The sequence below is a fragment of the Lepus europaeus genome, chromosome 3 (assembly GCF_033115175.1).
Source record: "Lepus europaeus isolate LE1 chromosome 3, mLepTim1.pri, whole genome shotgun sequence".
Taxonomy (NCBI): Eukaryota; Metazoa; Chordata; class Mammalia; order Lagomorpha; family Leporidae; genus Lepus; species Lepus europaeus.
In genome coordinates this window covers 7,392,893-7,401,889 of record NC_084829.1, presented here as the reverse complement: position 1 = coordinate 7,401,889, position 8,997 = coordinate 7,392,893, and the positions used below count along the sequence as shown (strand labels likewise).

Genomic DNA, 8,997 nt, shown 5'->3' with positions numbered 1-8,997 from the left:
GACCAGGATGCTCCACTTCCAACCCGGCTCTCGGCTATGGCCTGGAAAAGCAGTAGAAGATGGCCCAAGTGCTTGGACCCCTGCACCCACATGGGAGACCCAGAAGAAGCTCCTGGATCCTGGCTTTGGATTGACCCAGCTTTAGCTGTTGCAGCCATTTGGAGAGGGAACCAGCAGATGAAAGACCTGTCTCTCTCTCTGTCTCTCCCTCTGTCTATAACTGCCTGACAAGTAAATAAAGCTTTTAAAAAATATTTATGTATTTGAAAGGCAGAGTGTCAGAGAGAGGGAGAGAGAGAAAGAGGACTTCCATCTACTGACTCATTCCCTAAATGTCTAAAATAGCCAGGGCTCAGTTGGGCTGAAGCCAGGAGCCTGGAACTCCATCCGGGTCTCCCACATGGATCCAAGTACCCAGGGCACCATCCACTGCCTCCTACATGCACTAACTGGCTTGGGAGCAGAGAAGCCAGGAGTTGAACTGGTGCTCAAATATGGGAGGCAGGTAATGGAGAACTCACCCTAATCTGCCGTTTGTTGACAGGAATCTGTCCCAGCTAAGAAGAATCTATGAGGGTTAGAAAGGAGAAATTATACTTTCCTGCCCGTGGTCGGAACTGGAAAGTTTCTTTTTTAAAAAAATATTTATTTTATTTATTTGAAAGACAGAGTTACAGAGAGAGGTAGAGACAGAGAGGTCTTCCATCCACTGATTCACTCCCCAGATGACCTCAATGGCCAGAGCTGCACCGATCCGAAGCCAGAAGCCAGGATCTTCCTCCGGGTCTCAATGCGGGTGCAGGGGCCCAAGGACTTGGGCCATCTTCTACCGCTTTCCCAGGCCATAGCAGAGAGCTGGATGGGAAGAGGAGCAGCTGGGATTAGAACCGGCAGCCATATGGGATGCCAGTGCTTCAGACCAGGGCGTTAACCCGCTGCACCACAGCGCCAGCCCCGGAACTGGAAAGTTTCTGTTTGAAAGGAGCTGACCAGAAAGGAATTCAGAATGGTAGCTAGCAAGCAAATCAGAAACTGCCTTGATTTGACTCTGCAGGTTGTGGGGAGGGAAGCGTTGCTGGTTGGGTTTTGTTTTTTGTTTATTTGAGAGATGACAGAAAGACAGAGATAGCTCCCATCCGCTGGTTCACATCCAAATGCCTATAATAACCAGGACTGGACCAGAGCCACAGCTGGTGCCAGGGACTCAAGCCAGGTCTCCCACGTGAGTGGCAGGAATCCAGCTACTTGAGTTATCACTGCTACCAGAAGCTGGAATTATAAGCCAGAGCCAGGACTTGAACCCAGGCACTCTGAGTATGGGAGCCAGGCGCCCTAACTACTGGGCTAAATGCCCGCTCCACCCTGCTGGCTTTTAAGGAGAAGATGAGATTGATCCCAGGCACACATCAGGAAAGGAACTCCAGCAGCCCCGTATTAGAGAGAGCGCGGAGGCTGGGGAGAAAACACGGGAGCTAATGCCAGGTCAAAGCGAGCAGAGCAGTGGGAGAGGAGGACAGAGGACGTGGCCGTCCCTAGCAAGCCACTGGGAATGAGACAGAGGCAGGCAGAGGCAAAGCCCGTGCAGGGGAGGAACTTGGAAGACGATGAACACCTGTGGTGTGTGTGGAGGAGGGGGATGGACAATGGAGACTTGAGCTGTTTGAGTCAGAGAGGCCACTGGGAGGTCCGCTCACACATAACGTAACTCTGGTCCCGATCCAGTACTTCCTCCACCGGCAGTGGGCAGGCTCTGCTGGGTGAACGAATCCACAGCCCTTCCTTCCCTCTCCCGCTCTGCAGAAACCAAATCCTCCACACGCTGAGCTCAAACTCCAGACTGAGCAAGGCCAAAAACATAAAACGATATAAAAGCGAACTGCACACCAGCTCTATTTGCTGGAGTTTCGTTACCAGTTCCTGGATGGGAGGGTTTGTGGCTGTGTCTAAACCAGGGTTTCTCAAACTTTGATGTAAACATGAATCTCCTGGGGATGATATTGAAAAGCAGATTCTGGGGCCAGTGTTGAGGTGATGGGCTAAGCCTCTGCCTGTGACATCGGCATCCCATCTGGGTGCTGATTCAAGTCCTGGCTTCTCCACCTCCCATTCAGCTCCATGGTAATGTGCCTGGGAAAGCAGTGCAATATGGCCCAAGTGCCTGGGCCTCTGCACGCATGTGGGAGACCTACATGGAGCTCCTGGCTTCAGCCTGGCCCAGTCCTGGCCACTGTGGCCGTTTTGGGAGTGAACCAGCCAATGGAAGACATCCGACTCTGTGTGTGTGTGTCTCCCCTACCCTCTCACAGTCTCTCTGTGCCTTTCAAAATAAATACATCTTAGGGGAAAAACAGACTTTGGGGGCCAGTGCTGTGGCACAGTGGTTAAAGCCCTAGCCTTAGGCGCCAGCATCTCATATGAGCGCCGGTTTGAGTCCGGCTGCTCTTCTTCCAATCCAGCTCTCTGCTAACGCACCTGGGAAAGCAGCAGAAGATGGTCCAAGTCCTTGGGCCCCTGCACCCATGTGGGAGACCCAGAAGCAGCTCCTGGGTCCTGGCTTCAGACCAGCTCAGCTCTGGCAGTTGTGGCCATTTGGGGAGTGAACCAGAGGATGGAAGACCTCTCTCTCTATGTCTCTTTCTCTACCTCTCTCTGTAACTCTTTCAACTAAATAAATTTTTAAAAAATTGAAAATAACTGCCAACTTTCTAAAAAAAAAAATAATAGCAGATTTTATTGTCTAAGTGGGTGCAGCCTGAAGTTCCGTGTTTCCAACACGCTCCCTGGTGGTCCCCATGCCACTGCTCTGGGGCCCAGAGGGGAGGAAATGGGAATGATGGGAAATGGTCACCTGTGCGTGCCCCTGAGTGACAGGCCTGCCCCCAAGGGCACTTGCACAAGTAGTGGTGAGAACAGGATGGGAAGCGCTGGGAGGCCACGCACACCTCGCTCCAAGCCCAGCTCTGAACTGTATCAGCAGGGGCGGGCGCCTTTGGCAGACAGCGTCTCCCCCCTAGGGACCCTCAACATGTAAACAACACCGGAAAGGCCACTTCGCAGGATGGCATCCAGGGGGTGTCCACTGTGTACTAGGGATTCTGCCAAGCGAGCATGGTACCCTTGAAACCTAAGCCAGTCTAGGCCCTAGCACCCTGACCACGCCTGATTTTGTCTGCCATCGGAGCGCTCTATTGTCACATGACCCTCAGTGGCTCTGTTTCTAGGCTACAAACAAGGAGAGTGGGGTGGGGAGAAGATTGCCTATGGGGTGAGGTATAAGCTGGTGAGCTCTGGACCAGCCTCTGTGGCTTCAAATCTGAGTTCTGTCCCTGAATTGCCACATATCTGCTCGACTTTGTTTCTTTTAAAAAATTATTTGAAAAGCAGAGCTACAGAGAATGGGGGAGACAGAAAGAGATCTTCCATCCACTGGCTCACTCCCCAAATGGCTGGGCCAGAACAAAGCCAGGAGCCTGGAATACCATCTGGGTCTCCCACATGGCTGCAGGGGCCCAAGGACTCAGGCCATCTTCTGTTGCTTTCCCAGGCATATTAGCAGGGAGCTGGACCCATAGGAGCAGCTGGTGCTCATGCGGGTTGCCCGCATCATGAACAGTGGCTCAACCCACTGCACCAAACGCCAGCCCCTGGCTTCTTTCACTTAGCATAATGTTTCCAAGATTCATCCTTTTATTTAAAAAAAAAACATTTATTTTACTTATTTGAAAAGCAGAGTTAGAGAGAGGCAGAGGCAGAAAGAGAGAGAGAGAAAGAGAGGTCTTCCATTCACTGGGTCACTCCCCAGATGGCTGCAATGGCTGGAGCTGCGCCGATCCGAAGCCAGGAGCCAGGAGCTTCTTCAGGGTCTCCCATGCGGGTACAGGGTCCCAAGGACTTGGGCCATCTTCTACTGCTTTCCCAGGCCATAGCAGAGAGCTGGATTGGAAGTGGAGCAGCCGGGACTAGAACCGGCACCCATGTGGGATGCTGGCACTGTAGGCAGTAGCTTTACCTGCTACGCCACAGTGCCAGCCTCCAAGATTCACCCTTATGGTCACCTGTTGCGAAGGCACTTCATTCAAGTTTAAGGCTGAATAATATTCTACTGTGTGTATGTCACCACCTTTTGTTTATCCATTCATCAGGGCACAGACATTTGAGCTGTTTGCACTTTGAGGCTATTGTGAGGCATGCTTTGGAAATATCAAAGCCTGATACACACTGACTGCAAGATATCCTAATGCTCAAAGCCAGAACTGAGTAGCATGCTGTGCCCCCTGACAGAGATCTTCAAGGCATTCTAAGACACATTTAAATACATTCTGATACATCCTTTAAAAAAAAAAGTCAAAATCTCATATAAATCAAATCCTTCCTTGAGGTCAGCCACACGGTGTAGGGGTAAAACCACGACCTGCAGCACCAGTGACCCATGCCGGAGAGCAGTTCAAGTCCCTGCTGCTCCGCTTCTGATCCAGCTCCCTGCTAACGCACCTGGGAAAGCAGCAGATGTCAGCCCCACCATGCATATGGGAAATCCAGGTGGAGGTCCAGGCTCCGGATTTCAGTTCTGGCTGTTACTCAGCCATCTGGGGGGTGAACCAGTGGATACAAGATCTCCTCCCCCACTCTGCCTTCTAAATAAAAATAAATATATAATTTTTTTAGGTTGGTGCAGTGGCTCAATAGGCTAATCCTCTGCCTGCGGCGCCGGCACACCAGGTTCTAGTCCTCGTCAGGGGGCCGGATTCTGTCCAAATAAAAATAAATAAATAATTTTTTTAAATCCTCCTTGAACCTTGCCTGTCTTTCCCTGCTGTCTCCTCCTGCAGCTACACTGAGATGCCCCTCCCCTTCTGCATTCTCAGGCCCTCCCCTCTCTCCCTCCTGCACAACACCTTTTTTACTTCACAGTGCATTTTTCCCCTAACCCGTCTGTTTGCCAAGATGCACAATCAACCCTGCCAAAGTAACTCATCCTGGAAAAAAATGCGAAGGCCTGGCACGCCCAGGCTTGAACTGAATAGTCATTTTTGCCATTAGCTCTTTGCCTGCAGGCCAGGAGGTTTGTTGGAACCAGCCTTGCCCCCCATCTGGGCAAGCGTGCAGCGGGGGTATTTTTCAAGCCCGGGCTTACTGAGTCCCTGGCTCAGCAGTTTCCTGAACAGAGATCAGAATCAGCAGCAGCTGGACAGCCTCTAGCCCCAGACTTGGAGAAGCAGGATGTCTGGAGAAGTCACACACATGTGCACACGCACATAACACGTGCCCCCCCCACACACACACACACCAAACACGCAAACACATGCACACGCCCTCCGGAGAAGTGGCTCGGCTTGGAGTCTGTCCTAAGACTCAGAACCAAGTAAACCAAGCCATTGTCACAGCACTGAGAGCGCCCGACCCCCACAGCCACCGCCATCCGAGTTCATGCAGGGCGTACAGGACTTGTCCACCAGGGTGGGGTCCCAGGGAGTGGAAGGCCAGGGCTCCTGGTCAATTCTCACTCAGGAGCTAAGGCCATCCTGCTGGGGGAATGAGTGAAACTTGTTTGGATGTTAAATGATATGTGTAATTGTCTCCATGGCTGAACGTTCCATCACAGACTAGAAACACTTCTCTTCCTTTCTATTTGCGCTCTGGGCACGGCAGCCTCTGCCCTGAGCTTTTGCGACTCACTCAGCCCCTGTCCTGTCCATGCTACCCCACGGCACGGCTTGCTTTACCTCCCACAGAACCCTGGCAGTCCTCTCCTCCAAGCCATTCTGGGGTCCCCTGGTAACCAACAGGACAAAGTCCCCATTCTTAGCCTGGTGCATGGACATCCAGAGTGTGCCGCAGTTGGGTCCCGACTTTCTTCCCGTGGTTCTCCCACACACACCTCCCACCCAACAGGACAGCTCCCTTTGCTGAGCACCTGGGCACACCCAGCTCCTCCCCCTCTTGCTCTCTCTGCGGAGTGCTCTTCATTCCCTCATTCAACCAACACCAGAGTAGTTGAGTTCATTTGGGTGTAACCGAGGGTGTGTAGTCGCATGGGGCTGGGCCGCAGTGTATGGGAGAGGCAGGGAACCAGCATTGGGGATGGTCAGGGCACAGGAACTTCAGCTACACTGGCTGACCGCTTCCTAACATCTCTGTTCCCTAGGAGTAGTTCCCAGCATCCTAGAGGGCAGCTAGCAGGTGGCCAAGGTCTTTATGCCCAAGCCATTCTGCTACATCTCATGCCAGGCCCCACCTCCCCACTGAAGCAGCCCTGGCCACCGTAGGCCTGAGCGGTCACTCCTGGGGACAGGAATGAAGCTCTGACCTTCGGCATTTGGCCGTGTTCTTTTGAGTGGTTTTTTTTTTTTTTTTTTAAGATTTATTTATTTTATTCATTTGAAAGAGTTACAGAGAGATGTAGAGACAGAGATCTTCCATCCACTGGTTCACTCCCCAGATGGCTGCAATGGCCGGAGCTGCGCTGACCCAGAGCCAGGATCCAGGAGCCTCTTCCAGGTCTCCCATGTGGGTGCAGGAGCCCAAGGGCTTGGGCCATCTTCTATTGCTTTCTCAGGCCATAGCAGAGAGCTGGATCAGAAGAGGAGCAGCTGGGACTAGAACCGGCGCCCATATGGGATGCCGGCGCCTCAGGCCAGGGCTTTAACCTGCTGTGCCACAGTGCTAGCCCCTAAGTGTTTTTAACTTTGTGTGTGTGCTGCATCTTGTCCCCCCACCACCACCCAGGAGGAGTCCCTGTGTGCTGGGAGGGCATTATCTCTGAACAGGATTTTGTACAGAGGAGGCGGTTAATAAAAGTATCAGTGAATGGACCTGCTCATAGCACACACAGCGCGTGCTTACCTATCCAACGTCGTCTGTCTCCCCGACACCTCCACCCCCCAAATTTAGCTCTACCTCCCGGGGTAATGACCCCTTCCTGTTTCCCAGGAGTGATGGAGACGAATCCCTGTATTTCCATCAGAGGACGTGGGCCGTTAAGATGACAACCACGAGGTTTTGCTGGCTACCATTTACAAGACACGTTAGCTACATTGCGCCTGGTATAGGGGCTTCCCTGAACTCCTTGATGTACACGTGACGTCTCCTTATTTAAACTGGAAGGGGAACGTGAACGGTGGGCAGTGCAGATCGAGGGGGAAAACTTACTTTTTGGGATTTATCTTTTCTGCAGAGTCTGGCACGATGCGCGCTGGGCACTGGGCTCAGACGCTGCTGCAAGCAGCGGCCAACTCCGGAGACCCGCGCCAGGGAACCGCAGCTCTGAGCTGGCCTCCGCCTCGGGCGGGCTGCGGCCTCCTCTCGCTCCGCCCTCTTGCAGAAGCTTCCACACCCAGGCTCCAAGCACCCTCCTGCTTTTGTCTCTGGGAGAAAATGCTGCTGAGCACGGACAAATTCTGCAAGGAGATTAAAAATAATTGGAGGAGATGCCCAGGTTAGCACCCGTCCCCCTTCCCTCTGGGCTGTGGTCAGGATGCAAGGTGCGTGGTGGGCGTGGCCTTCCCGGGAAGCATTGGGCGTGGTTGACCACACCCTCCTCTCCAGGGCCCTCCTTCCCTGGTCTGGGGACCCCTAGACTTTTCCACTTCCTCCCACCTCCCTTCCTGGCCAGTTTTCAGACTCTGCCTCACTGTCCCTACCCTTCCTGCCTTTCAAGATTGACAGGGAGTGCTCACTTCGGCAGCACATATACTAAAATTGGAACGATACAGAGAAGATTAGCATGCCAAAATAAATAAATAAATAAATAAATAAATAAATAAATAAATAAATAAAGATTGACAGGGAATAAATTTTGACTTATTCATTTATTTGAGAGAGAGAGACAGGCCTCTTAGAGAAAGCTCTTCCATCCATTGGTTCACTCCCCCACAGGCCTGCAACAGCCAGAGCTGGGCTGGGTTAGTGTCGGAAGCCAGGAACTCCATCCAGGTCTTCTAGGTGGGTGACAGGGGCCCAAGTACTTGGGCCGTAACCCACTGCCGGCCAGGGTGCATAAGCAGGAAGCTGGAATTGGGAGCAAGGCTGGGACTCCAACCAGGCACTGCGATATGGGAAGTGGGGGCCCGAGGGGGCGGCCCCTCTCTTCTCTTCCTGACTCTCCCTCCCCATCTGGACAACTCACTCACTCTGCAGTACCAAGGACCCCTGGGCAGGCGGTCCATAGGGGCAGGTGAGTGGGATTTCAGCTTTCTCTGCCCACCTGTCAGTTTGACATGCCCACCTGAAGAGGAAAGGAAGGGAAGCAGGACTCCCACACAACCCTGGTAAGTGGCTGCTCCCCGTTATCTGGGAAGCAGCTGCCATGATGATCCTGCCTACAGAGGAGAACGCCCTAACCTCTACTTTCTGTAACTCCCATCATAAACCTGTCCTCTCTCTGCTCGTCTCAAGTCAGAAGACTGGTTCCCCACACAGGATCCCAAGTCAGGAAGGCTGCAACTTAACCCCCCTGACGCCATAAGGGTTAGGGCGTGATGCTGAGGAACCTGTAAATAGCATAAGAAACCTGGGCTTGGGGCCAGCGCTGTGGCATCGTGGGCTAAAGCCTCCCCTTGTGGCCCCCACATCCCATGTGGGTGTTGGTTTGTGTCCCGGCTGCTCCTCTTTGATCCAGCTCCCTGCTGTGGTCTGGGAAAGCAGTGGAAGATGGCCCAAGTGCTTGGGCCCCTGCACCAGCTTGGGAGACCTGGGAGAAGCTCCTGGCTCCCAGCTTCAGATCAGCTCTGGCCATGGCAACCATTTGGGGAGTGAACTGGCAGATGGAAGACCTTTCCCTCTGCCTCTGCCTCTCTGTAACTCTGCCTTTCAAATAAATAAATAAATCTTTTAAAAAAATGATACCCAGGTCTGTAACACCCCCCACATCTTCACAACTGTTTACACACTCGCCTCTGGCATCTCGCTCCCTCTCCGTACCTGATTCTCCACCGACTGCCAGTCTCCATTGGTTGGTAACACATGAGCACTCAATCAGGAATCAGAAAAGGAGCCTGA

At 52.8% G+C, this 8,997-nt stretch overlaps 1 pseudogene; it reads left to right on the top strand.

Annotated features, from left to right (window-relative positions):
* The first annotated feature begins 7,668 nt into the window (after positions 1 to 7,668).
* Positions 7,669 to 7,728, top strand: LOC133757232 (U6 spliceosomal RNA; annotated as a pseudogene).
* Positions 7,729 to 8,997: the final 1,269 nt, after the last annotated feature.